Raw genomic sequence first — 27,450 nt, 5'->3', positions numbered from 1 at the left:
GGAGCGTGTGGACAGGAGATCGCCGCAAATCTGGCGCGAAACAGCTGTTTGCTCAGTCTAGTGTTTGTATTTGTGCGCACAGGGCATTAAAGTGGCTGATACTTGTCAGTGTTCTCGAGAGTTTGTAAGTGAATTCATTGAAATATATAGAAACCACCCATGTTTGTGGAAGATTAAAAGTAAAGAATATAGTGACTGAGACAAAAAGACAGCACGATATAATGCTCTAATTGAAAAATTGCGGGCAGTTCACGCCTCGGCAAACAGAGAAACAGTAATAAAAAAAATATTAAAAAAAATTCGTTGCAAACTGTTTACCGAAAAGAGTTATCCAAAGTTCAGAAATCTAGAAGATCTGGTGTAGGAGTAGATCAAGTATACCAGCCAACGTAATGGTATTTTGATCTGCTTGGCTTTCTTAAGGTTCGCCCTGCAAATCTCGCAGTAAATTTACGCGAGAAAACTGCTTTCGCTTTAGCAGCCACTGTCTACACCATTTTGACCGCTTTGTCTGTTTCCTGCGGTTGGTCTGAATGTTTTTTGCAAAACAAGTTGCGAACACAGTCTACAACAGAACTTCCTCCATTTCTATATTTCAAAATAAATGAATTAAATTTTTGACGTTTACGGGGAGCGTAGTTGCTTGCCACTGATATTTCTTTTCTACACCGACAGATGGTGGGCGAGTAGTAGATTGGGGTTTGTGTAGTGTGAACACACTACATTTGCAGCGATCTTTTGCATGTACAGACATCTGCGCCGATGTCTGCGCAGACAGATCGTTGCGTGTGGACCGGGCTTTACAGCTCTCAGCTAAGTTCGTGGCATCCACATCTCAGGAGAAACAGTTATTAAATGTAGAAATTATAGTGATAGCAACATAAACAACTTTGCACTTAGCTTAGAGAAAGAAGACTGGCAAAGTGTATTTACTTCCTCAACAACAAATGAAAAATATGATAATTTTCTGCAGATATTAGAATATTACTTTAATTGCCATTTCCCAGAGAAAACAAAGACTATGACTAACAAAAAACAGAATGCTTGGGTCACAAAAGGTATTAAAACTTCATCAGAAAAGATGAGGCTGCTGCACAGACTTAGCAAACTGGACAGTGGCAAATCCAGAGAGTTCAAGGTGTACTATAAAAATTACAAAAACACATACAGGAGAGTTATCAAATGGGATAAAAAAGCTCATAATGATAAAACAATTACGTGCTCTTCCAACAAATGTAAGACCATCTGGGGTATAGTAAATGAACAGATTGGTAGAAAGTTAAGGATAGAGGATAAAATCACACTAAATATAGAAGGACAAAAGGTTGAAAATGCACATAAAATTGCCAATAAATTCAACAGCTATTTTTCAGAAATTTCCACAAATCTCCTAACCAACTCTTCAAATACTGTTCACTCTCCTCCCACAAACCTCCTGACTAACTCTCCAAACACTGCGCACTCTTGTCCCAAAAATAATACTCCTCTGAACTCCTTTTTTTTATCTCCTACAACACCATATGAAACTGAAGATACGATTTAAAAAAAAGCGTCAAGAAGATTTATTCTGCAGGGCATGATCTGATACCCTGCTTCTTACTTCATAAGTGTTCAAATTACATCAGTGGACCCCTGTCAAATATCATAAATACCTCATTTCTAGAGGGAACATTTCCAAACCAGCTAAAACTTGCTAAAATTATACCTCTCTACAAGAAGGGAGAGAAAACGGACATGACAAACTATAGGCAAATTTCTATACTATCTGCCTTCTCAAAAATATTCGAATATTGTATGTTAACTAGATTAGAATTGTGTTTAAATTCTAACAACATAATCACATCTTCCCAATATGGATTTCGGAAAAATAGGTCCACCACACATGCTCTGTATGCATTTATAGAAAAGTGCTCTAGTTTTGTTGACCATAAACAACCTGCTGTCGGTATATTTCTTGATCAGTCCAAGGCCTTTGACATGTTCGACCACAAGCTGCTGCTTATGAAACTCCATAAGTATGGATTAGAGGTGTAGCTCATGATTGGTTCCATAGCTACCTTAGTCAAAGAAAGCAATATGTAGAAATAAGAAAATCAGAGACATTCAGGCACTGCAGGTCAGATATACTACATACAACAAATGGCGTCCCTCAGGGATCTGTCCTTGGCCCTGTTTTTTTCATATTGTTCATAAATAATCTCCCAGAACACATACCAATTGCCAGCTCCTTTCTGTATGCAGACGACATAAATATCCTGATAACCAGTAGAGGTGACACATTGCAAGATGCAGTTAATGAAACTACTTGTCATTTACAATCGTGGTTTGAAGCAAATAGACTACTCATAAATACTCAAAAAACTGTGAGTATGAACTTCCATACTAGACAAAATCTAACCCCCTTCAATGCAGTTATAGTTACCACAAAGATGACATTATGTACAGGCAGGACACCAAATTTCTTGGACTTACCATCAGTAACACACCAAATTGGAAACCACATATTGAGGCATTGTCACAAGAGCTTAGTAAAACCTGCTATCTATTACGATCATTAAAAGACACATCAGGTGTAGATACCTTGAAGCTGGTGTACCATGCCCTGTTTGAATCTGTCTTGAGCTATGGCCTAATCTTCTGGGGAAAGAGCTCTGATTCTCTCACAATTTTCAAGTCACAAAAACAAGTAGTAAGAATAATGAAATGTAAAAAAAGAACTGAACACTGTAAACCACTATTTCAATAGCTAAAAATCCTGCCACTGCCTTGCCTCTATATATTGTAACTAGCTTGTTTTACAGTACAGCACTTGAACGCCATCGACAGAAATGCAGACTGCCACACACATGACACCAGAAACAAAACACAGTTACAAATTATAGCCCACAACACAAAATTATAAGCGAATGGGGTTAGATGTATGGGCATTAAAATATACAACCACCTCCCAACAGGCATAAAAACAAGCAAAAACCCAAAAATAATGAGAAGTAAATTAAAGGAATTGCCACTAAATCACTGTTTCTATTCCGTACATGAATTTCATGTAACAAAATTTTAATTACTTGCAATACGCTGTTTATTCAGTTGTAGATGTTTCTACTTAGTAAGATAACTTAATTATTCTATCTTATCTATATTCTGTCTATCTCATATAGGTCTATGCATTCTGCTATGTGAACTATGTACCACAATATTTTAATTACTTGTAATAAGTGTATATTCACTTGTAGATATTTCTACTTTGTAAGATAATTTAATTATTGTTTGTTACTCATATTCTCCCCCCCCCCCCATCAACCATGGACCTAGCCGTTGGTGGGGAGGCTTGCGTGCCTCAGTGATACATATAGCTGTACCATAGGTGCAACCACAATGGAGGGGTATCTGTTGAGAGGCCAGACAAACGTGTGGTTCCTGAAGAGGGGCAGCAGCCTTTTCAGTAGTTGCAGAGGCAACAGTCTGGATGATTGACTGATCTGGCCTTGTAACACTAACCAAATCAACCCGTGCTGGTAATGCGAACGGTTGAAAGCAAGGGGAAACTATAGCCGTAATTTTTCCCAAGAGCATGCAGCTCTACTGTACGGTTAATGATGATGGTGTCCTCTTGGGTAAAATATTCCGAAGGTAAAATAGTCCTCCATTCGGATCTCCGGGCGGGGACTACTCAAGAGGACGTTGTTATCAGGAGAAAGAAAACTGGCGTTCTACGGATCGGAGCATGGACTGCCAGATCCCTTAATCAGGCAGGTAGGTTAGAAAATTTAAAAAGGGAACTGGATAGGTTAAAGTTAGATATAGTGGGAATTAGTGAAGTTCGGTGGCAGGAGGAACAAGACTTTTGGTCAGGCGAATACAGGGTTATAAATACAAAGTCAAATAGTGGTAATGCAGGAGTAGGTTTAATAATGAACAAAAAATAGGAATGCGGGTAAGCTACTACAAACAGCATAGCGAACGCATTATTGTGGCCAAGATAGACACGAATCCCACGCCTACTACAGTAGTACAAGTTTATATGCCAACTAGCTGTGCAGTTGTTGTGGTATTCAGTCCTGAGACTGGTTTGATGCAGCTTTCCATGCTACTCTATCCTGTGCAAGCTTCTTCATCTCCCAGTACCTACTGCAACCTACATCCTTCTGAATTTGCTTAGTGTATTGATCTCTTGGTCTCCCTCTACGATTTTTACCCTCCACGCTGCCCTCCAATGCTAAATTTGTGATCCCTTGATGCCTCAAAACATGTCCTACCAACCGATCCCTTCTTCTAGTCAGGTTGTGCCACAAACTTCTCTTCACCCCAATCCTATTCAATACCTCCTCATTAGTTACGTGATCTACCCACCTTATCTTCAGCATTCTTCTGTAGCACCACATTTCGAAAGCTTCTATTCTCTTCTTGTCCAAACTAGTTATCGTCCATGTTTCACTTCCATACATGGCTACACTCCTACACTCCATACAAATACTTTCAGAAACGACTTCCTGACACTTAAATCTATACTCGATGTTAACAAATTTCTCTTCTTCAGAAACGATTTCCTTGTCATTGCCAGTCTACATTTTATATCCTCTCTACTTCGACCATCATCAGTTATTTTACTCCCTAAACAGCAAAACTCCTTTACTACTTTAATTGTCTCATTTCCTAATCTAATACCCTCAGCATCACCCGATTTAATTTGACTACATTCCATTATCCTCGTTTTGCTTTTGTTGATATTCATCTTATATCCTCCTTTCAAGACACTGTCCATTCTGTTCAACTGCTCTTCCAAGTCCTTTGCTGTCTCTGACAGAATTACAATGTCATCGGCGAACCTCAAAGTTTTTATTTCTTCTCCTTGGATTTTAATACCTACTCCGAATTTTTCTTTTGTTTCTTTTACTGCTTGCTCAATATACAGATTGAATAACATCGGGGAGAGGCTACAACCCTGTCTCACTCCTTTCCCAACCACTGCTTCCCTTTCATGTCCCTCGACTCTTATAACTGCCATCTGGTTTCTGTACAAATTGTAAATAGCCTTTCGCTCCCTGTATTTTACCCCTGCCACCTTTAGAATTTGAAACAGGGTATTCCAGTCAACATTGTCAAAACCTTTCTCTAAGTCTACAAATGCTAGAAACGTAGGATTGCCTTTTCTTAATCTTTCTTCTAAGATAAGTCGTAAGGTTAGTATTGCCTCACGTGTTCCAACATTTCTACGGAATCCAAACTGATCTTCCCCAAGGTCCGCTTCTACCAGTTTTTCCATTCGTCTGTAAAGAATTCGCGTTAGTATTTTGCAGCTGTGACTTATTAAACTGATAGTTCGGTAATTTTCACATCTGTCAACACCTGCTTTCTTTGGGATTGGAATTATTATATTCTTCTTGAAGTCTGTGGGTATTTCGCCTGTCTCATACATCTTGCTCACCAGATAGTATAGTTTTGTCATGACTGACTCTCCCAAGGCCATCAGTAGTTCTAATGGAATGTTGTCTACTCCCGGGGCCTTGCTTCGACTCAGGTCTTTCAGTGCTCTGTCAAACTCTTCACGCAGTATCTTATCTCCCATTTCATCTTCATCTACATCCTCTTCCATTTCCATAATATTGTCCTCAAGTACATCGCCCTTGTATAAACCCTCTATATACTCCTTCCACCTTTCTGCCTTTCCTTCTTTGCTTAGAACTGGGTTGCCATCTGAGCTCTTGATATTCATACAAGTGGTTCTCTTCTCTCCAAAGGTCTCTTTAATTTTCCTGTAGGCAGTATCTATCTTACCCCTAGTGAAACAAGCCTCTACATCCTTACATTTGTCCTCTAGTCGTCCCTGCTTAGCCATTTTGCACTTCCTGTCGATCTCATTTTTGAGACGTTTGTATTCCTTTTTGCCTGCTTCATTTACTGCATTTTTATATTTTCTCCTTTCATCAATTAAATTCAATATTTCTTCTGTTACCCAAGAATTTCTATTAGCCCTCGTCTTTTTACCTACTTGATCCTCTGCTGCCTTCACTACTTCATCCCTCAGAGCTACCCATTCTTCTTCTACTGTATTTCTTTCCCCCATTCCTGTCTATTGTTCCCTTATGCTCTCCCTGAAACTCTGTACAACCTCTGGTTCTTCCAGCTTATCCAGGTCTCATCTCCTTAAATTCCCGCCTTTTTGCAGTTTCTTCAGTTTCAATCTGCAGTTCATAACCAATAGATTGTGGTCAGAATCCACATCTGCCCCTGGAAATGTCTTACAATTTAAAACCTGGTTCCTAAATCTCTGTCTTACCATTATGTAATCTACTGTATCTGATACCTTTTAGTATCTCCAGGATTCTTCCAGGTGTACAACCTTCTTTCATGATTCTTGAACCAAGTGTTAGCTATGATTAAGTTATGCTCTGTGCAAAATTCTACAAGGCGGCTTCCTCTTTCATTCCTTCCCCCCAATCCATATTCACCTACTATGTTTCCTTCTCTCCCTTTTCCTACTGACGAATTCCAGTCACCCATGACTATTAAATTTTCCTCTCCCTTCACTACCTGAATAATTTCTTTTATCTCGTCATACATTTCATCAATTTCTTCATCATCTGCAGAGCTAGTTGGCATATAAACTTGTACTACTGTAGTAGGCATGGGCTTTGTGTCTATCTTGCCCACAATAATGCGTTCACTATGCTGTTTGTAGTAGCTAACCCGCACTCCTATATTTTTATTCATTATTAAACCTACTCCTGCATTACCCCTATTTGATTTTGTATTTATAACCCTGTAATCACCCGACCAAAAGTCTTGCTCCTCCTGCCACCGAACTTCACTAATTCCCACTATATCTAACTTTAACCTATCCATTTCCCTTTTTAAATTTTCTAACCTACCTGCCCGATTAAGGGATCTGACATTCCACGCTCCGATCCGAAGAATGCCAGTTTTCTTTCTCCTGATAACGACATCCTCTTGAGTAGTCCCCGCCCGGAGATCCGAATGGGGGACTATTTTACCTCCGGAATATTTTACCCAAGAGGACGCCATCATCATTTAATCATACAGTAAAGCTGCATGTCCTCGGGAAAAATTACGGCTGTAGTTTCCCCATGCTTTCAGCCGTTCGCAGTACCAGCACAGCAAGGCCGTTTTGGTTAATGTTACAAGGCCAGATCAGTCCATAATCCAGACTGTTGCCCCTGCAACTACTGAAAAGGCTGCTGCCCCTCTTCAGGAACCACACGTTTGTCTGGCCTCTCAACAGATACCTCTCCGTTGTGGTTGCACCTACGGTACGGCCATCTGTATCGCTGAGGCACGCAAGCCTCCCCACCAACGGCAAGGTCCATGGTTCATGGTTCATGTGCAGATGACGAAGAAATTGAAGAAATGTATGATGAGATAAAAGAAATTATTCAGATAGTGAAGGGAGACGAAAATTTAATACTCATGGGTGACTGGAATTCGGTAGTAGGAAAAGGGAGAGAAGGAAACGTAGTAGGTGAATATGGATTGGGGGTAAGAAATGAAAGAGGAAGCCGCCTGGTAGAATTTTGCACAGAGCATAACTTAATCATAGCTAACAGTTGGTTCAAGAATCATAAAAGCAGGTTGTATACATGGAACAAGCCCGGAGATACTGACAGGTTTCAGATAGATTATCTAAAGGTAAGACAGAGATTTAGGAACCAGGTTTTAAATTGTAAGACATTTCCAGGGGTAGATGTGGATTCTGACCACAATCTATTGGTTATGAACTGTACATAAAAACTGAAGAGACTGCAAAAAGGTGGGAATTGAAGGAGATGGGACCTGGATAAACTGACTAAACCAGAGGTTGTACAGAGTTTCAGGGAGAGCATAAGGGAACAATTGACGGTAATGGGGGAAAGAAATACAGTAGAAGAAGAATGGGTAGCTTTGAGGGATGAAGTGGTGAAGGCAGCAGAGGATCAAGTAGGTAAAAAGACGAGGGCTAGTAGAAATCCGCGGGTAACAGAAAAAATATTGAATTTAATTGATGAAAGGAGAAAATATAAAAATGCAATAAATGAAGCAGGCAAAAAGGAATACAAACGTCTCAAAAATGAGATCGACAGGAAGTGCAAAATGGCTAAGCAGGGATGGCTAGAGGACAAATGTAAGGATGTAGAGGCTTATCTCACGAGGGATAAGATAGATACTGCCTACATGAAAATTAAAGAGACCTTTGGAGAAAATGGAACCACTTGTATGAATATCAAGAGCTCAGATGGAAACCCAGTTCTAAGCAAAGAAGAGAAAGCAGAAAGGTGGAAGGAATATACAGAGTGTCTATACAAGGGCGTTGTACTTGAGGACAATATTATTGAAATGGAAGAGGATGTAGATGAAGATGAAATGGGAGATACGATACTGCGTGAAGAGTTTGACAGAGTACTGAAAGACCTGAGTCGAAAGAAGGCCCTGGGAATAGACAACATTCCATTAGAATTACTGATGGGCTTCGGAGAGCCAGTCCTGACAAAACTCTACCATCTGGTGAGCAAGATGTATGACACAGGTGAAATACTCTCAGACTTCAACAAGAATATAATAATTCCAATCCCAAAGAAAGCAGGTGCTGATAGATGTGGAAATTACCGAACTGTCAGTTTAACAAGTCACGGCTGCAAAATACTAACGCGAATTCTTTACAGACGAATGGAAAAACCGGTAGAAGCGGACCTCGGGGAAGATCAGTTTGGATTCCGTAGAAATGTTGGAACACGTGAGGCAATACTAACCTTACGACTTATCTTAGAAGAAAGATTAAGGAAAGGCAAACCTATCTTTCTAGCATTTGTAGACTTAGAGAAAGCTTTTGACAATGTTGACTGGAATACTCTCTTTCAAATTCTAAAGGTGGCAGGGGTAAAATACAGGGAGAGAAAGGCTATTTACAATTTGTACAGAAACCAGATGGCAGTTATAAGAGTCGAGGGACATGAAAGGGAAGCAGTGGTTAGGAAGGGAGTAAGACAGGGTTGTAGCCTCTGCCCGATGTTGTTCAATCTGTATATTGAGCAAGCAGTAAAGGAAACAAAAGAAAAATTCGGAGTAGATATTAAAATCCATGGAGAAGAAATAAAAACTTTGAGGTCCGCCGATGACATTGTAATTCTGTCAGAGACAGCAAAGGACTTGGAAGAGCAGTTGAATGGAATGGACAGTGTCTTGAAAGGAGGATATAAGATGAACATCAACAAAAGCAAAACGAGGATAATGGAATGTAGTCGAATTAAGTCGGGTGATGCTGAGGGAATTAGATTAGGAAATGAGCCACTTAAAGTAGTAAAGGAGTTTTGCTATTTGGGGAGCAAAATAACTGATGATGGTCGAAGTAGAGAGGATATAAAATGTAGACTGGCAATGGCAAGGAAAGCGTTTCTGAAGAAGAGAAATTTGTTAACATCGAGTATAGATTTAAGTGTCAGGAAGTCATTTTTGAAAGTATTTGTATGGAGTGTAGGCATGTATGGAAGTGAAACATGGACGATAAATAGTCTGGACAAGAAGAGAATAGAAGCTTTCGAAATGTGGTGCTACAGAAGAATGCTGAAGATTAGATGGGTTGATCACGTAACTAATGAGGAGATATTGAATAGTACTGGGGAGAAGAGGAGTTTGTGGCACAACTTGACTAGAAGAAGGGACCAGTTGGTAGGACATGTTCTGAGGCATCAAGGGATCACCAATTTGGTACTGGAGGGCAGCGTGGAGGGTAAAAATCGTAGAGGGAGACCAAGAGATGAATGCACTAAGCAGATTCAGAAGGATGTAGGCTGCAGTAGGTACTGGGAGATGTAGAAGCTTGCACAGGGTAGGGTAGCATGGAGAGCTGCATCAAACCAATCTCAGGACTGAAGACCACAACAACAACTACACTCATATTCTGTCTGTTTCTCGTATATGTATTCTGCTAAGCTGTATATTCACTTGTAGATAATTCTACTTAGTACGATAATTTAATTATTGTTTGTTACACATATTCTGTCTGTATCTCTTATATGTATTCTGCTATGTGCAGTAGGCACCACTGTCATCTCTCATCACACACCACTTTTTTTAAATATTTTGTCTAGATATTCTTATGCATTCTGCTATGTGAGCTATGTACCACTACTGTCATCTCTCGTCATATACCATCTTAACACAATTTTTCAAATTGACTTGTCCTATATCATGATGTGCTTTGCTGTACAAATTGTATGATCTACAGGAGCAATAATAAATCAAATCAAATCTACATCTATATTCTGCAAACCACTGTGAGGTTCATGGCAGAAGGTATGCCTCATTGTACCATTTGTTAGGATTTCTTGAAGAAACCCGAGAAACTTACTGTTTCAGTCACATATGGAGTGCGGGAACAATGATTGTTTGAATGCCACTGTGCATGCAGTAATTATTCTAATTTTATCCTCACGATCCCTATGTGAGTGATACATAGAGGTTTTTAGTATATTAGTAATCATTTGAAATCGGTTATTGGAACTTCGTTAATAGACTTTCTCAGGATAGTTTACGTCTATCTTCAAGAGTTTTCCACTCTAGTTCCTTCAGCATCTCTGTGACACTATCCCACGGATTAAACAAACCTGTGGCCATTCATGCTGTCCTTGATAGTCTACTTTCAATATCACGTGCCAGTCCTATCTGGCACAGGTCCCACACATCTGAGGAATATTCAAGAGCTGGTCGCACAAATGATTTCTAAGCAATCACCTTTGTAGACTGATTGCACTTCTCCAGTTCTCTACCAAAAAACCGAAGTCTACCACCTGACTTACCCACGACTGAACCTATGTGATCATATTGCTAGAAAGTGTTGCACCCTGATATTTGTATGAGTTGTCCGATTCCAGCAGTGACTCACTGATATACTATGTTTCTTCGTTTTGTGATGTGCAAAGTTTTACATTTCTGAACATTTGGACCGAGTTGCCAATCTCTGCACTGTTCCTCCTTCAAGCTATTCGTAGTAACGTGCTTTAGCAACAGTGAAACACGGACGGCTATATTTTTTAGGGTGCAGGTCATATGTAGCAACTGCAACTAATACATAAGTATAAGATCGCAATCACGATTCAGTCCATTTCTCGAACTTTCACTGCCGGCCGTTGTGGCCGTGTGGTTCCAGGCGCTTCAGTCTGGAACCACGTGACCGCTACAGTCGCAGGTTCGAATCCTGCCTCGGTCATAGATGTGTGTGATGTCCTTAGGTTAGTTAGGTTTAAGTAGTTCTGAGTTCTAGGGGACTGATGACCACAGATGTTAAGTCCCATAGTGCTCAGAGCCATTTGAACTTTCACTCCTCCCGCGATCTAGTGCCGTCAGGTGCTATCTCCACAAGTAGTCTTGCTGCCAAAATTTCCTCTTGCGATAGCAACTGCAGTCAGTTTACTATGATTTGTTACGTTTGTTAGACATTTAATTCTGGATTTATATTATTTCTGGATTCATGTGAATGCCATCATCATATTCTAAATCTGATTAAAAGCTGGTAACGTATTCCCCGGTATTCTAATAGGTAAACAGCTACTGGATTTTCATTTGCATCGCACTTCATAAATCACTAGTTTCTCATAACAAAAGAAAATACTGATTTGGACTCAGAATCATGTACTGGTTTTTGTACTTGATTTTCTCCTTTGAATGTTACCTTTACTTAAAGCAGCATAAATGTATATAGGGGCCTATGCAGTATCCACATATGTGTGAGAACTTCTATTGTAACCAATTCGGATACAACACAAGTTAGACTTGATTTTCGCCTTTGAATTTTACCTTTACTTAAAAAGCAACGTAAATGTATGTATACAGTATCGACACATGTGTGAGAACTTCTATTGTCACCAGTTCAGATACAGCAAAAGTTTGTGAGTTGATAGAATTTTATGCTATTTCCTCCAGTGTTTCACAAAACTGTCAATTTTTTAAGCAGAGCATTAGATTATTGTAGTGCCTAGTTCATGGCAGGTAACTCTTAATGTGAATAAAATGTAAGTTAACGTGATGAGCAGGGATAACAAACCTGTAACGACACAGTCAAGTCGTTTAAATACTGGGCATAATGTTGCAAAGCGACATGAAATGGAACGAGCAAGAGGGAACTGTGGTAGGGAAGGCGAATGATCGAATTCGATTTATTGGGAGAATTTCAGGAAGGAGTGGTTCACTTTTCCATATAGGACGCTGGTACGACCTGTTCTTGAGTACTGCTCGAGTGTTTCTGATCCCTACCAGGTCGGTCGGATTGAAGGATCGAAGCAATTCAGAGGCGGGCTGCTAGATTTGTTAGCGGTAGGTTCGAAGAACACGTGTGTGTTACAGAGACGCCTCGGGAACTCAAATGGGAATCCTTGGAGGGAAGGCGATGTTATTTTCGAGAAACACTACTGAGAAAATTTAGAGAACCAACTTTTGAAGCTGCCTGCCAAACGATTTACTGCCGCCAACACAGGCCTGCCCGCGGCGCGTTTGCTGGTTGTTGTCGCTCCGTCCATAGAGTAAATATCTCTGGAGTGAGCATTCACATACGCCAAACAGATTTTGTGTTGTCAACATACATTGCCGGCCTGGTCACGTGTTCTCGGGACGTCGTGTGTTTGTCCGTATAGCGCCCTGTATATTTCGAATGTCACTAAATCCCTAGTACAGACGGATTCTTTTCGTACGTGTCGTGGATTATTTATATATGTTGCGCAGACACTTTAACAGTATCCATTTGATACCAAGAATAAACCAGCTACGTAACTTTTAAGGGCAAGTGATATTGCATTCTGCTTCTTTGCGGTAGGTGTCACACTTCAGATGCACTCGATTTTTGATAGTTTTCGGTATGATACGGCACTTTATAGTATTACAGAGCCTGACGTACATTTTTGCAGTGATAGTCTTGCAAAACGTCTTGACAGTACGCTAGTACTTTTGCAAGTGTCCGAAAAACACCGAGTTTATCACACATTAGCGATTATATCCTTGCTAATTCGTCCTTTTTTCTGCTATTTCTGAGTATTTATTTTCTCGTTTTTGCGACCTTAAGCACAATTTTTCTTACTGGTGACACTTTGAAGTGTTTATTTAACGCATTTTACGTACTTGCTCCCATTTTATTAAATAAGTAGTAGACTGAATAAGAAAGGGGGGGGGGGGGGGGAAGGCGATCGGAGAATAAATGTACTGTAAAGCAAACACAGTTGGTCATGTAACAGTCAACCCACATAACACCATTAAGGGAAGTGGAAAGTGACACAAATGAAAGAGTTTGTGGACATGTCTACTAAAATTTTACGCTTCTTAATCGAATGCTGAAGAAAATAAATTGAAGGCAAAATACACCAAAAGAGATGAATGTGTACTTTGATTAGCTACACTATTGTGTTTTTTATTTGATTTGTGCAGAAAATGTATTTAAGCTGAATGGAGAAATTGCTGTGGAAAATTAAAAATAGTTGGTATAGCATCTACCTTCGGCCACACATGTCCAAATTTTTCTCTGTCTAAACATTCCTCTTTAAAGTGTTTTGAACATACTTTGGAATATTTTGTGGGGACAAAATTACTCCTCCTTATTTTCTGGAGCCGCATCTTTACTTGTTATTCATCCTTCGGGAAACTAAAATATAAATTACACATAATCATTCTCCATGTCCTAGACACACTTAACATGGTCTCCTACTGTAACTTTATAGTAAACAAAAAGGTTTGGACACACATATTATACAAAGACAATTACAGACTCCCACTCTATTGAATTTATCTCTCTCCCGTCTTTCAAATCTATATACATAATCGACAAGTCACTGATAAATGCATGGAGGATAGTATTTGCTGAAACAACTAACCATTCCCTTTCCTGCCGGCAGAGATGGCCGAGCGGTTCTAGGCGCTACAGTCTGGAATGGCGCGACCGCTACAGTCGCAGGTTCGAATCCTGCCTCGGGCATGGATGTGTGTGGTGTCCTTAGATTAGTTAGGTTTAAGTAGTTCTAAGTTCTAGGGGACTGATGACCTCAGAAGTTAAGTCCCATAGTGCTCAGAGCCATTTGAACGAAGCTATTCCCTTTCCTGTTCCACTAGCAAATTTACGAGAGGAAGCGATTGTTTGTAAGCTTTTGTATGAGCCATAATATCTATTATATAGTCATAAAATTGTAGAAAAATAGGTCTACAGAATCAAGCCTTCATTATAAAGCGTCTCGAAATTTTTAAACATGGTACCCATGAAAAGTTACTATCCTTCCTTTAACATATTTTTCTTTGCATCCGTAGCAACAACAGTAATTCACCATCGCTATTACACTATCAACAAACGGTGAAAACACAACAAAAACTCTTGATATTATAAATTTCAAACTCTGCGGAAATCACAGACGCACAGCGAAGTCCCGAAAACACGTGACAATCCTGGTTTAATGTTGACAACATGCGCAGAACGCAATGCTCACTCCAAAGATATTTACTGTCTGGAAAGAACGCACACCAAGTTTTAGCCACATTGGTCTATTTCTTTGTGTTTGGCATTCACGTGAATCAAGGAAGTCGGGTGATTGTCAAAAAATAGACGAAAAAGAATTTCGTGTGGTGATTAAACATTACTTTATGAAAGGCAAAAAACCTCAGGAGACTAAAAATAAGCTTGATAAACATTAAAAAATAGACAAAAAAGAATTTCGTGTGGTGATTAAACATTACTTTATGAAATGCAAAACACCTCAGGGGACTAAAGATAAGCTTGATAAACATTACGGTGACTCTGCACATTCAATTAGAACAGTTTATAAGTGGTTTCAAAATTTTCGCAGTGGCCATATGGGCACAAGTGATGCTGAACGTTCTGGACGCCCTGTGGAGGTTACGACTCCAGAAATCATTGATAAAACCCATGATATGGTGATGGATGACAGAAGAGTTCAGGTGTGTGAGATTACTAGTGCTGTGGTCATCTCGAATGAATGGGTACATAATATTTTGTATAAAGATTTGGACATGAGAAAGCTATCTGCAAGATGGGTTCCACGATTGCTCACACTTGACCAAAAACGGAATCGTGTGAAGTGTTGCGAGGATGGTTTGCAGCTGTTCAGGAAAAATCCACAGGACTTTAAGCGTCGTTACGTCACTGTGGATGAAACATGGACACATTACTATACTCCTGAGACCAAACAACAATCTAAATAATGGGTTATGAAGGGAGAATCTGCACCAAAAAAAAGGCGAAGACCATTCCTTCGGCCAGAAAGGTTATGGCGACTGTCTTTTGGGATTCGCAAGGGATAATCCTCATAGACTATCTGGAAAAGGGTAAAACTATTACAGGTGCATATTATTCGTCGTTATTGGATCGTTTGAAAACCGAGCTGCAAGAAAAACGCCGGCGATTGGACCGCAAAAAAGTCCTTTTCCATCATGACAATGCACCAGCACACACCTCAGCAGTTGTGGTCGCAAAATTATTGTAAACAGAATTCCTACTTGTTTTACATCCCCCATATTCTCCAGACTTGGCTCCCTCAGACTACTGTTTGTTCCCCAATTTGAAGAAATGGATGGCGGGACAAAGATTTTATTCAAACGAGGAGGTGATTGCAGCGACTTATAGCTCTTTTGCAGACTTGGACAATTCCTATTATTCGGAAGGGATCAACAAATTAGAACAGCATTGGACGAATGTGTAAGTCTAAAAGGAGACTAGGTCGAAAAATAAAAAAGGTTTACCCCAAACACGTAAGTAGTTTTTATTTTTGCACGTACTTTTCAAACGTCCCTCGTAAGTCTTTCCATTCATTTAAAATTTCGAATTCTCCTGCCTTGTCATTAACAACACTGTCTCCCTCTCGTCCTTTATCTTCCAATATATCGTTTGTGGACCTAATATGGGTGGGCACAGCACTACCTGCATCCAATAATGTGATCGACACACACACACACACACACACACACACACACACACACACTTGGTTTCACATGTTTCACTTCCATTAACGTCAGACCCCCTCATCAAACTAGTTACGGCCAGTCCGTGTCTTAATTACATAGTTAAATCTCATTTACCTGATACGCACGTACTGCACCTTCTAATTACACGACAATAGTCACTGTGGAGTGTAACATAACCGACCAAAAACGGTCACACTCAGATGAATAATACGTGTGGTACTTTTATATTAAAGTTTATGGCTCTGGGCACTATGGGACTTAACAGCTGTGGTCATCAGTCCCCTAGAACTTAGAACTACTTAAACCTAACTAACCTAAAGACATCACACACATCCATGCCCGAGGTAGGATTCGAACCTGCGACCGTAGCAGTCGCGCGGCTCCGGACTGCGCGCCTAGAACCGCGAGACCACCGCGTCCGGCCTATATTAAAGTTAATCAGTAATCATTGTTAACTGTCCTGCTTCACTGTTCGTCTTCTTATTCACAACGTCAGACCATTGCACCATTACATTATTGCTGTTTTGACTGACACGGTTTCCACTCTCGAAATCTCGGAACAGACTCAGTTTAAAAATGGCTTCAGGCCCAGTACTTATACTACAGCTTCGCAAAAATAGTTACTGAAGTTTCACATTGTTAAATACGTAATTTCGATAATTTACAATTAGAGTTTTACATTCAAATTAATTGAATAGTGCAGAAGAATTGGTTTTAGTCTGAACTTTATGTTACAATAAACGTTTCAACTGAAAGAAGCCTTCTTAATGAGGGAAACTGAAGAAACAGCTAAATAAACAATACCATACGTAAAAGTGGTAATTACCAGGAAACTAATTAAGTGCTGATGTTCCTACCATGCTCTGGAAATTAGCTACGTGAATACTTTAAGGATTTATGTGGTTTATTGTCCTAACTTTATAGTAATTACATCTGTTTACATGTCAACAATGTGACTGGAATAGGAAATAATCACTGTTGGTTAACTGAACTGCGTTTTAGGAAAACTAGTTTCTTGAAATGGTTCAAATTAATTAGGAAATTATTCTGACTAATGTAATTTTGCAAAGTTGGGCCTGATCTTATACTCGGAATAACAGAATCAAGGCAAATAAGAAAAGCGAAATGGGAACAGGTGTGAGCTTGCTTTGTTATAAGTAAACTACTAATACATCAAACCCACATCCCCACAGAGCTATGGTTCGAATTCTCGACAGGTTTCTTTCTATTTTTTAGGCGTATGTTTCCTAGTTCCCATCATTTATAAGCAGGACACCATTTTGTCACATGACAATAGCCTGTCACATGACAGTGGTACCCATGAAACTGCAAGCCTGAGTCTAATAAGTGCACAGTGCAGAACCATAATTGGTTTTCTTTAGTTCATGTAGGGCAGCTTCGCAACGAAGTACACTAACCATGAATATGTAGATATTGTTTTGGTGTTGGGTGCATCCGACAACCAAAGTGCTATTGCTGCTCTTGTTTATGCTCCACAGTACCTCAAAGACGCCATTCTAATACGAATGTTTTCGTGGCCTGGAGCAACGCCTTTGAGAAACTGGTACTCTTCTCCACAAGTAGAAGACAGAGGTCGCCCAAGGCCGAGACATACTCCACAAACAGAGGACGTGATTCTTGAAATAATTCTCCAGTCACCTCCGTGAAGTACCAGTAATATTGTAAGGCAATTCCACATATCTCAAGCCTGGTCATTGAAGTGTTGCACCACTGAGAACTGCATCCACATCATTAGTCGTTAACACCAGCGGCCAGAAGACCAATTTCGACGACTGCAGCTCTGTGGGTGGCTTTTGCACCAAGTGGAAGATAACAAGCATTTTATAAATAACGTGATATGGACTGACGAATCTAGTTTTATTCACGAAGGCATTTTCAACCTCCACAACAGCCATTATTGGTCAGAACACAACCTACGCTTCGTCCATGAACATGGTTCCCAGATATGCTTTGGCATAAACCTGTGGGCTGGAATCGTGGGAGAAGTGCTTTTGGGCCCTTATTATTGCTTTACGAGTTGAATGCACACCTGTATTGTACAGTTCTTTGCGCTACTTCGCCTGATGCATTAGAAAAAGTGCCACTTAGCTTTCGGCGACGACTGTGGTTGCAGCACAATGGTGCACCATCACACTTTAGAATGATTGCGCTTCACTATTTAAATGAAGCGTTTCTAGGGAAATGCATTGGTCGTGGAGGTCCAATGTTCTGACTTCCATGATCCCAAGAACTTAATCCAGTAGATTTTTATTTGTGGGGTCATTTAAAGGAACAAGTTTATACTACTCCGCTAACGTATGTACACGACCTAATAGCTCTAGTGCATGCTGCTTCGTCAGTGGTGGATTCAGTTGTTTCACAGGGCCCAGCAAAGTATGATGCATCGAGTGGCGAAGTGTTTACGAGTATGTACCGGCTCTGTGAAGATAAGCCTGGACTTCGAACGCAAAGAATTGAATTATTGTGCATGGCATAATATGCTATGTAATGTATCCTACCTATCATGTTTTTTGTACCTTATTGGATACGGACAGTATTACTGTATCGACTATTATTTTCTACAGTTTCGGTTGTATTTGTGTCATGGAAAAAATAAAGTAATCGTTTACGTCTTTAAGAAGTACAAGTTATGTCGTAATGTTTAAATAAAGGTAACAGTTAGGGAAGGAAGTACCGCATCAAGGAGGTGTAAATTGAATAAAGTTTGATGCTTTAACTGAAAAGTTTGTTGTGAATGCGACTCGGATATCAGCAAGTCTGCATGCTTCTTTCCTAGGACATTGCCTCGTCTCACTTTTTTCCCCAGTTTGGGGTATACACGAGAGGGTCAGGGGGCAGAGTGAGCAGGGGTCACAACATGAGGCCTGGCCGTGGTGTCGCTGTCACATGTTGAGGAAAAGGGAGAGAAGGGGAAGTATCTAGGAAACTAAAAACACAGACAATTATAGTAGTTCACAGCCATAGAGGAATAACTGCTTTATTTTTATTTTGTTTTCTTTTGTGTATATACAAAGAAACAAAGGAGAAGACCTATGGTACGCCATGCTAAGTTGGAGAACCAAATTACACTTCTAGCATATGATGAACATTGAGGGAAAATATTAAATACAAAACAGTAACAGGCCTGGTGGAAGTTATGCACCATTGTACATCAGGCTGGGTCACCTGACACGTCTTGTCGTTTCAGTCAGTGTTGTGCATTCATTCTTTGAAGTATATTATCAGTCATATCAACTTATAATGTTTAAAAAGGTATATTGTGTGAGGCATACAATGACATGGTGCTGCTTATGGAGAAATCAAGAATGTGTTTGAGGTCACCGTAGTAGACACATTTCATGGTCTAGCCACAGATCCAAAATACTACATTCATCAGAGTCCTGGGATAGAACGTTTCGTCCAGTAGAAGAATCATGTGTGCGCCGTTGTGGAGCAGCATTGCATGTAAAACATATGCTAACATCTGGTGCACAAGGTACCACACCTATCTCGCACCCCCACAGCTGAGATGGTGTCCATTGGTGTCTATCTCATGCAGGGTTTATACTACTGGAGACAACGGGGAGGTCCGGGAAAAAACCAGGAACTTTTTGGTTTTAGTTTTCAGTTAAATTTTTGTAATTTGACTGGTAAGAAACAATACTCTAACAAAGGATATTGCTGTATCCTGCTACTGCAGAATAATATTGCACCAATAAAATATAAACGACAGAAAAAAATAAAACTTAAGTTGCAAAGGATATGCACCATATACAACAAAGCGCCTAGTATCGAGCGCACGTTGGTCTATCGATTATTCATGCAATTTTGAAACGCATCCCTGTTGGTTTTTGAACATATTCTAATTTTATTTCTGAATGAATCATAAGTTAGAAAGAGGAAGGAGAAGAAACGGAGACATCACACAAATTATGGAAGAATATGACGATTCCAAATTTATATAAAAATTTGGTATTACTACTTTTCGATCCCATGCTTGGGAAGCTGGAGCGTATGAATGATATGTAAAACTATTTCCGAACATAAAGCTCTTTGGTTGTAGCAGGCCTAATAGGCATTTGATATTGGTACTTCGTGAATTATATCGTTGTGTTGTTGTGGTCTTCAGTCCTGAGACTGGTTTCATGCAGCTCTCCATGCTACTCTATCCTGTGCAAGCTTCTTCATCTCCCAGTACCTACTGCAACCTACATCCTTCTGAATCTGCTTAGTGTATTCATCTCTAGGTCTCCCTCTACGATTTTTACCATCCATGCTTCCCTCTAATACTAAATTGGTGATCCCTTGATGCCTCAGAACATGTCCTACCAACCGATCCCTTCTACTAGTCAAGTTGTGCCACCAACTCCTCTTCTCCCCAATTCTATTCAATACCTCCTCATTAGCTATGTGATCTACCCATATATACCCATTATATTATGTCGTGTTAAAAAAATGACCGTTTGTTCCAAAACAGTCTCGTTTGTTTAGTGTGTGTTACAATTGCTGCAATATTTGACAGGTCTATTTCGTTTTTCCAGCAGACAGTGACAAATACACGTAATCAGAGCGAGTAACCACATCAGTCTTGGGTCTGTTTGTATTAACAGCTATTCCAATATTACACAACTTTTTTTTCATGTAGCAAATCGTTTGATGAAGTTTGATGAGGTAATAGATTCTTTCGCAGAAAAGAAAGCATGTCATGTAAAACTGTAGCAAGGTTACAGAGAAAAAATGCTAGGACTTCAAGATTGAAGAAATGTGCTCTGTCATCATTTGATGAAGTTTGATGAGGTAATAGATTCTTTCGCAGAAAAGAAAGCTTGTCATGTAAAACTGTAGCAAGGTTAGAGAGAAAAAATGCTAGGACTTCAAGATTGAAGAAATGTGCTCTGTCTTGCTTGTCACTTGTCTTTATTAGTTTCATGTATCCTATATTTAATTTTATGTTACACAAAAAAAGCAAGTTATTAGCTAATAGGCAATAAAGAGCGCAAATTTTCTGAAGAGTTCTTGTTCTCTGAGTTACAAATATGTAATCCCATCCAATATTAATTGCGAGTTTTCTTTTTTTTTAAAAAAAAAGAGGGGCTGGATGTCAAACTGGCCGACTGGGAGCAGGAGAGGGACCACAGGACATTTTAACTTGCACTGTCCTGAATACGGTTCGATGGCATCCGTTACAAAACATTATACGTATGAGTTCCACAGAGCGAAATACAATGAATGCTGTGTGAAGAGGCATGGCACTGCACTTTGGCACACTTAAGACCAAATAACATGTCTTACATTTCCGCAAACACATGTATTATGTAACAGACTCTTCAGAAAGACGTGCGCTACAAAATGAACATATTTTTGAAAAGTCGATTTTTTTAATTTTTGGCGCCCTACCTCAAACGCTCGAGGGAGGAAGGGGGGGGGGGCGGGCCTCTAATTAGTATAGCCGCGTTTCGGAAATATCATTGATCTCGTGCTGATGCACAGAGCAGTCTGAGTTGTAGTGGGGAGTTGGATAGTCTCCATGTGACCCGTGTTTACGTTTAATGATTTTGCTGTTTCCTCTTTGTTTATTGCTCTCACGTCAAAAGAAAACTAAACCGATTTCTGTGGCCGGGAACTATCAAGTGAATTAAAATACATTCACAGAATTACGGAAGGCTACAATATGTTATTAGTTTCAGATTTTATTTTATTTCCACTTTTCTGACACTCAAGCATTAATCACCCTGAAGAGCAATGAAATTATGTCAGTTTGATAAAGAAATGTAGGAATTACACTGCTGGCCATTAAAGTTGCTACACCAAGAAAATGACGTGCTACAGACGCGAAATTTAATCGACAGGAAGAAGATGCTGTGATTTGCAAATGATTAGCTTTTCAGAGCATTCACACAAGGCTGGCGCCGGTGGCGACACCTACAACTTGCTGACATGAGGAAAGTTTCCAAGCCGATTTCTCATACACAAACAGCAGTTGACCGGCGTTGCCTGGTGAAACGTTGTTGTGATGCCTCGTATAAGGAGGAGAAATGCGTACCATCACGTTTCCGACTTTGATAAAGGTCGGATTGTAGCCTATCGCGATTGCGGTTCATCGTATCGCGACATTGCTGTTCACGTTGGTCGAGATCCAATGACTGTTAGCAGAATAAGGAATCGGTGGGTTCAGGAGGGTAATACGGAACGCCGTGCTGGATTCCAACTGTATCGTATCACTAGCAGTCGAGACGATAGGCATCTCATCCGCATGGCTGTAACGGATTGTGCAGCCACATCTCGATCCCTGAGTCAACAGATGGGGACGTTTGCAAGACGACAACCATCTGCACGAACAGTTCGACGTCTGCAGCAGCATGGACTATCAGCTCGGAGACCGTGGCTGCGGTTACCCTTGACGCTGCATCACAGACAGGAGCGCCTGCGATTGTGTACTCAACGACGAACCTGAGCGCACGAATGGCAAAACGTCATTTTTTCGGATGAATCCAGGTTCTGTTTACAGCATCATGCTAGTCGCATCCGTGTTTGGCGTATCACCTGGCGTGATGGTATGGGGTGCCATTGGTTACACGCCTCGGTCACCTCCTGTTCGCATTGACGGCACTTTGAACAGTGGACATTACATTTCAGGTGTGTTACGACCCGTGGCTCTACCCTTGATTCGATCCCTGTGAAACCCTACATTTCAGCAAGATAATGCACGACCGCATGTTGCAGGTCTTGTACAGGCCTTTCTGGATACAGAAAATGTTCGACTGCTGCCCTGTCCAGCACATTCTCCAGATGTCTCACCAATTGAAAACGTCTGCTCAATGGTGGCCGAGCAACTGGCTCGTCACAATACGCCAGTGACTAGTCTTGATGAACTGTGCTATCGTATTAAAGCTGCATAGGCAGCTGTACCTGTACACGCCATCCAAGCTCTGTTTGGCTAAATGCCCAGGCGTATCAAAGCCGTTATTACGGCCAAAGATGGTTGTTCTGGGTACTGATTTCTCAGGATCTATGCACCCAAATTGCATGAAAATGTAATCGCATGTCAGTTCTAGTATAATATATTTGTCCAATGAATACCCGTTTATCATCTGCATTTCTTCTTGGTGTAGCAGTTTTAATGGCCAGTAGTGTATAATTATACTGATACCTTCAGCTGCTTACGGGCATTGATATAGTTCGTTGCGTTTGGTCGGGGCGGGTGTCACAAGACATCCGTTCAAGTTGAGCGTTGATTCCTTGACTCAGTTTTTTTATTACAGAGAGGACGCAGGCCTCTGTCCGAACACGCTGAGCTACCGTGCCGGCGCCGTCTGAGCCACCGGGAGCACAGAGGATAGCGCGACTATCTCGCGCACGCCTCGGACGTGTCCGAAAGAACAGACACCATATCCATACAAGTAAAAGAAGTGTTGCTTTTGTTAATATCTTCTTCTGAGGCAGTCAATTTATTTGAAACGATGTGTTTCACTCCACACTATTGGCTAGTGTCAACTGTTCACTGCATTCCAAAAGTGCATCTTTTCATCATCTCGCATGTATTGCATTATGCCATAATAAAGTACCAAACATGAGATAATATGGTGCTAGCACTCCAATAAAATTCACATCCGAATCTGGACATACGAACGTGCTCTGCAAGCCTATGCATTTTAGTATGGTTCACGAAATTCGGTACTCTTGGAGTATCATCTGATGTCTTGGTTCTTTTATGACATAATGTAAGATCTTTTAATATTTTACACGTACGAGCATACGGGCTTCCTGCGCCATCGCAACTGCGAAGGCGCAGTGACGCCTGGTTATCTGCCGCTCTCTGACAACTGCTGAAACGAAACTATTTCTAACAGGTCGCGGGAAAATATTGCGAATGGTTGTTTGAAAAGCGTACTTTCAAAATAAATTTCCTTTTATGCAAGCTTAACTATGTGCGAGAATGTACGACGAATTTCTTAAATCGCAGAGCATTTTGACTCTTATTTAAAAATCAACTCTTTGAGGACGATCATTTAGAAAAATTTCGAGCCCAGGAGATCAGACATTTATGTCGTTAATAAAAATTGCACTGCTACATTTGTGTGATGTATCTCAAAGTGTACGCGCAAAAAAGATGAATATTATATGTGAAAGCTTAGCTTCTCTTGCAGCCTATTAATCTTCGAGACCAATACTATATGTGAAACCTTTGCTTTTCTTGTAGCAATACAACAAATATTAATTTAAAATATTAACTTTTCCAATTTGTGTGTACGCGCTACTTAACAGTGATATTGCTATTGGCCGACTACGTCACGTGTCCTATGCTCTGAATATTCGTTGTCATCGTCTGGCAAGATCACGTGACATGAGATATGACTGGCTTACAACAGCGCATCGCAATCTCGATTTCAATGCTTCAGGAAGTAATTTGAGGTGTGTGGTGGAATTCAAAGTTATACTTTCGAACACGAAAATATGCGGTGTACATGTTGCTGCACATCAAAATTCTTTTGAAAACGTGTTTTTTGTTTTTTTTTGTTTTGTTTTACTGAGTTTGGTTCACTAAAGAGGCTGGGATATTCTATACCGTTGTATAAAACCATAGCCATTCAAAGGATTAATAAGTTTTACTGTTCTGAGGAAAGGTTGTTTTTGTTGTTGTTGTTGTGGTTTTCAGTCCTGAGACTCGTTTGTTGCAGCTATCCATGCTACCCTACCCTGTGCAAGCTTCTTCATCTCCCAGTACTTACTCCAACCTACATCCTTCGGAATCTGCTAAGTGTATTCATCTCTTGGTCTCCCTCTACGATTTTTACCCTCCACACTGCCCTCCAATACTAAATTGGCGATCCCTTGATGCTTCAGAACATGTTCTGCCAACTGATCCCTTCTTCTGGTCAAGTTGTCCCACAAAATCCTCTTCTCCCCAATTCTATTCAATACCTCCTCATTAGTTATGTGCTTTACCCATCTAATCTTCAGTGTTCTTCTGTAGCACCACATTTCGAAAGCTTCTATTCTCTTCCTGTCCAAACTATTTATCGTCCATGTTTCACTTCCATATACGGCTACACTCCATACAAACATTTTCAGAAGGCTTCTTGACATTTAAATCTATATTCGATGTTAACAAATTTTTCTTCTTCAGAAACGCTTTTCTTGCCATTGCCAGTCTACTTCGACCATCATCAGTTGTTTTGCTCCCCAAATAGCAAAACTCCTTTACTACTTTAAGTGTCTTATTTCCTAATCTAATTCCCTGAGCATCACCCAACTTAATACGACTACATTCCATTATCCTCGTTTTGCTTTTGTTGATGTTCATCTTATACCTTCCTTTCAAAACACTGTTCGTTCCGTTCAGCTGCCCTTCCAAGTCCTTTGCTGTCTCTGACAGAATTACAATGTCATCGGCGAACCTCAACCTTTTTATTTCTTCTCCATGGATTTTAATACCTACTCCGAATTTTCCTTTTGTTTCCTTTATTGCTTGCTCAATATACAGATTTAATAACATCAGGGAGAGGCTACAACCCTGTCTCACTCCCTTCCCAACCACTGCTTCCCTTTCATGTCCCTCGACTCATGAGGAAAGGTATACTGTCACTTAACAGAGAAAAAGTGTATTTTCATCTGGGAGAAAATGTATTTTCAACTGGGAAATCCGGGAAAAATACGGAATTTTTTTCTTGTCCACTTATACACCCCGTCATGGCATGCCAGGCCAGTGGGTGAATCTGCCAGCTGGATCTCATAAATGCGTTCATACGTTACATACTTCCTGTTGGGAGCCACCTACCTTGTGACTTGTGTGTCAGAGTGAAGTAAGGGTTGGTGCACAATTTTCCACACCATTCTACATTGCGTATTTGGATATTCAGATTCGATCAAGTCGGCGGTACTGCCATAGTTCACTGTAGAGTTGTTTCGTCATAGCTAAAAGTGGGGTTGGTGTCACTTGGTGTAGATAAATGTGGTCCAAATAAAATGGTCTGAGGTAACTGAATGGAGCCAGGACCTCTCCTAACATAATTGGTTGGTCGAGAGAAGCTGGTTCTATCACGATCAGTAATGATCTAAAAGCTCATTACAGATTGTGATGGAACCAGCCTCTCATTCAGCATCTGCATTGCAGCTTTAAATGGGTACTGATGTGGAGAGCCGCTGCACGCATTGACACTAACGAGCCAAAGTCCACCTCTGTCCTTAGGTAGGGTAAGAGAGTCATATCTAATTTTAAACAACATCTGTTTGCTGACAAAGGAGCCACAACTGTCCGTAATGCTACAAGCTAGTTGGTGCATGATCAGCAATGTTTGTGCGATGTGTGGAAGCCATGATGCTAAATACTCATTGGCATAATGTGCTCTCTGTACAAAATTGATGGACTGCAAGCGTTCATGCGCTATCCTGGCCAGGGTCTGTTGCAATAGACATCTATAGTTCAATTTTGTTGTGTATCAGATGTCGGCTGTGAAGTCCAGTTCTAGGCATTGTAGTGTGTCAATAAAGTCGAAAGGGGACAAGACAGTCTCGCGACAAACCCGAAATTGCATGCATCGTGAGCAACTAGTTGATGTTGAGTTTACTTCCCGATGATACTCTATATGTTGCAATCTAGAACATGGCCTCTGCCATGTCATCGGCTCCATGGACGACAAGCACTACATCATTGGAATAAGCCATGCATTGGTAAACTTGAATGGCAAATTGGAGTCCTGTTAATCATTGGAGCAGGCCACGCAGCAAGGGTTCCAAGGCCAAAGCATAAAACTATGTAGATAAAGGATAGTCCAGGTGCATCAAACGGTTGACATGCAGGGTAACGGTCAGGCAGCCATTGATGAGTACCAGTGACAGTTCCCCATGTAGGATTCACGTGATTACATCAATAAAGGTATCTGGATATTGCATATTTCGTAGCACTGCAGTGTAATAGGACTGGTTGGCATGATTGAGTGCCTGACTAAAATCCAGTGAGGCCAATGCACATGAGAGGTGCTGGATCTGTGCTAGGGACATTAAGTTCCTATACTGGCACAGAGCAGATCTGATATTATATTGACCTCCTAGGGAAGTGTGGTCTATGGAGATGACGTGGCCAATTGAGCATTGTATACAGCTTGCCAGCAGCCACATAAAAATTTTCAAGTCACATTTAAACAACATCAAAGGTCGGTAGTCTCACATTCAGTTCCCAGAGTTAGGTTTGTGTGTTGTCACTATCAGACCTACTAAGAAAGCAACAGGTGTGAACATGTTTGGGGACAGTAATTCTCTACAAATCTTAGTCTAAAACGGTAGCAGCAATTATTGGAAAGTTCTGTAAAATTCCAAAGAGGAGCCAGTCGGGTCCTGGCGATTTGTTAGTAGCCCCCATACAATCGTGAACTTCATGTTCCATCATGTCCTACAATAAATCCGTTGCCACATCTGTTGAAATTGTACCATGGCATAATTTAGAAAGAGTGGCTAACGTCATAGGATCTGCGTTCTCTGCTGCATAGAAGCATGAGTAATGCTCTTGGAAGG

This window comes from Schistocerca piceifrons, chromosome 3 (assembly GCF_021461385.2).
Source record: "Schistocerca piceifrons isolate TAMUIC-IGC-003096 chromosome 3, iqSchPice1.1, whole genome shotgun sequence".
Taxonomy (NCBI): domain Eukaryota; kingdom Metazoa; phylum Arthropoda; class Insecta; order Orthoptera; family Acrididae; genus Schistocerca; species Schistocerca piceifrons.
Note: the sequence above shows the minus strand (reverse complement) of the source record.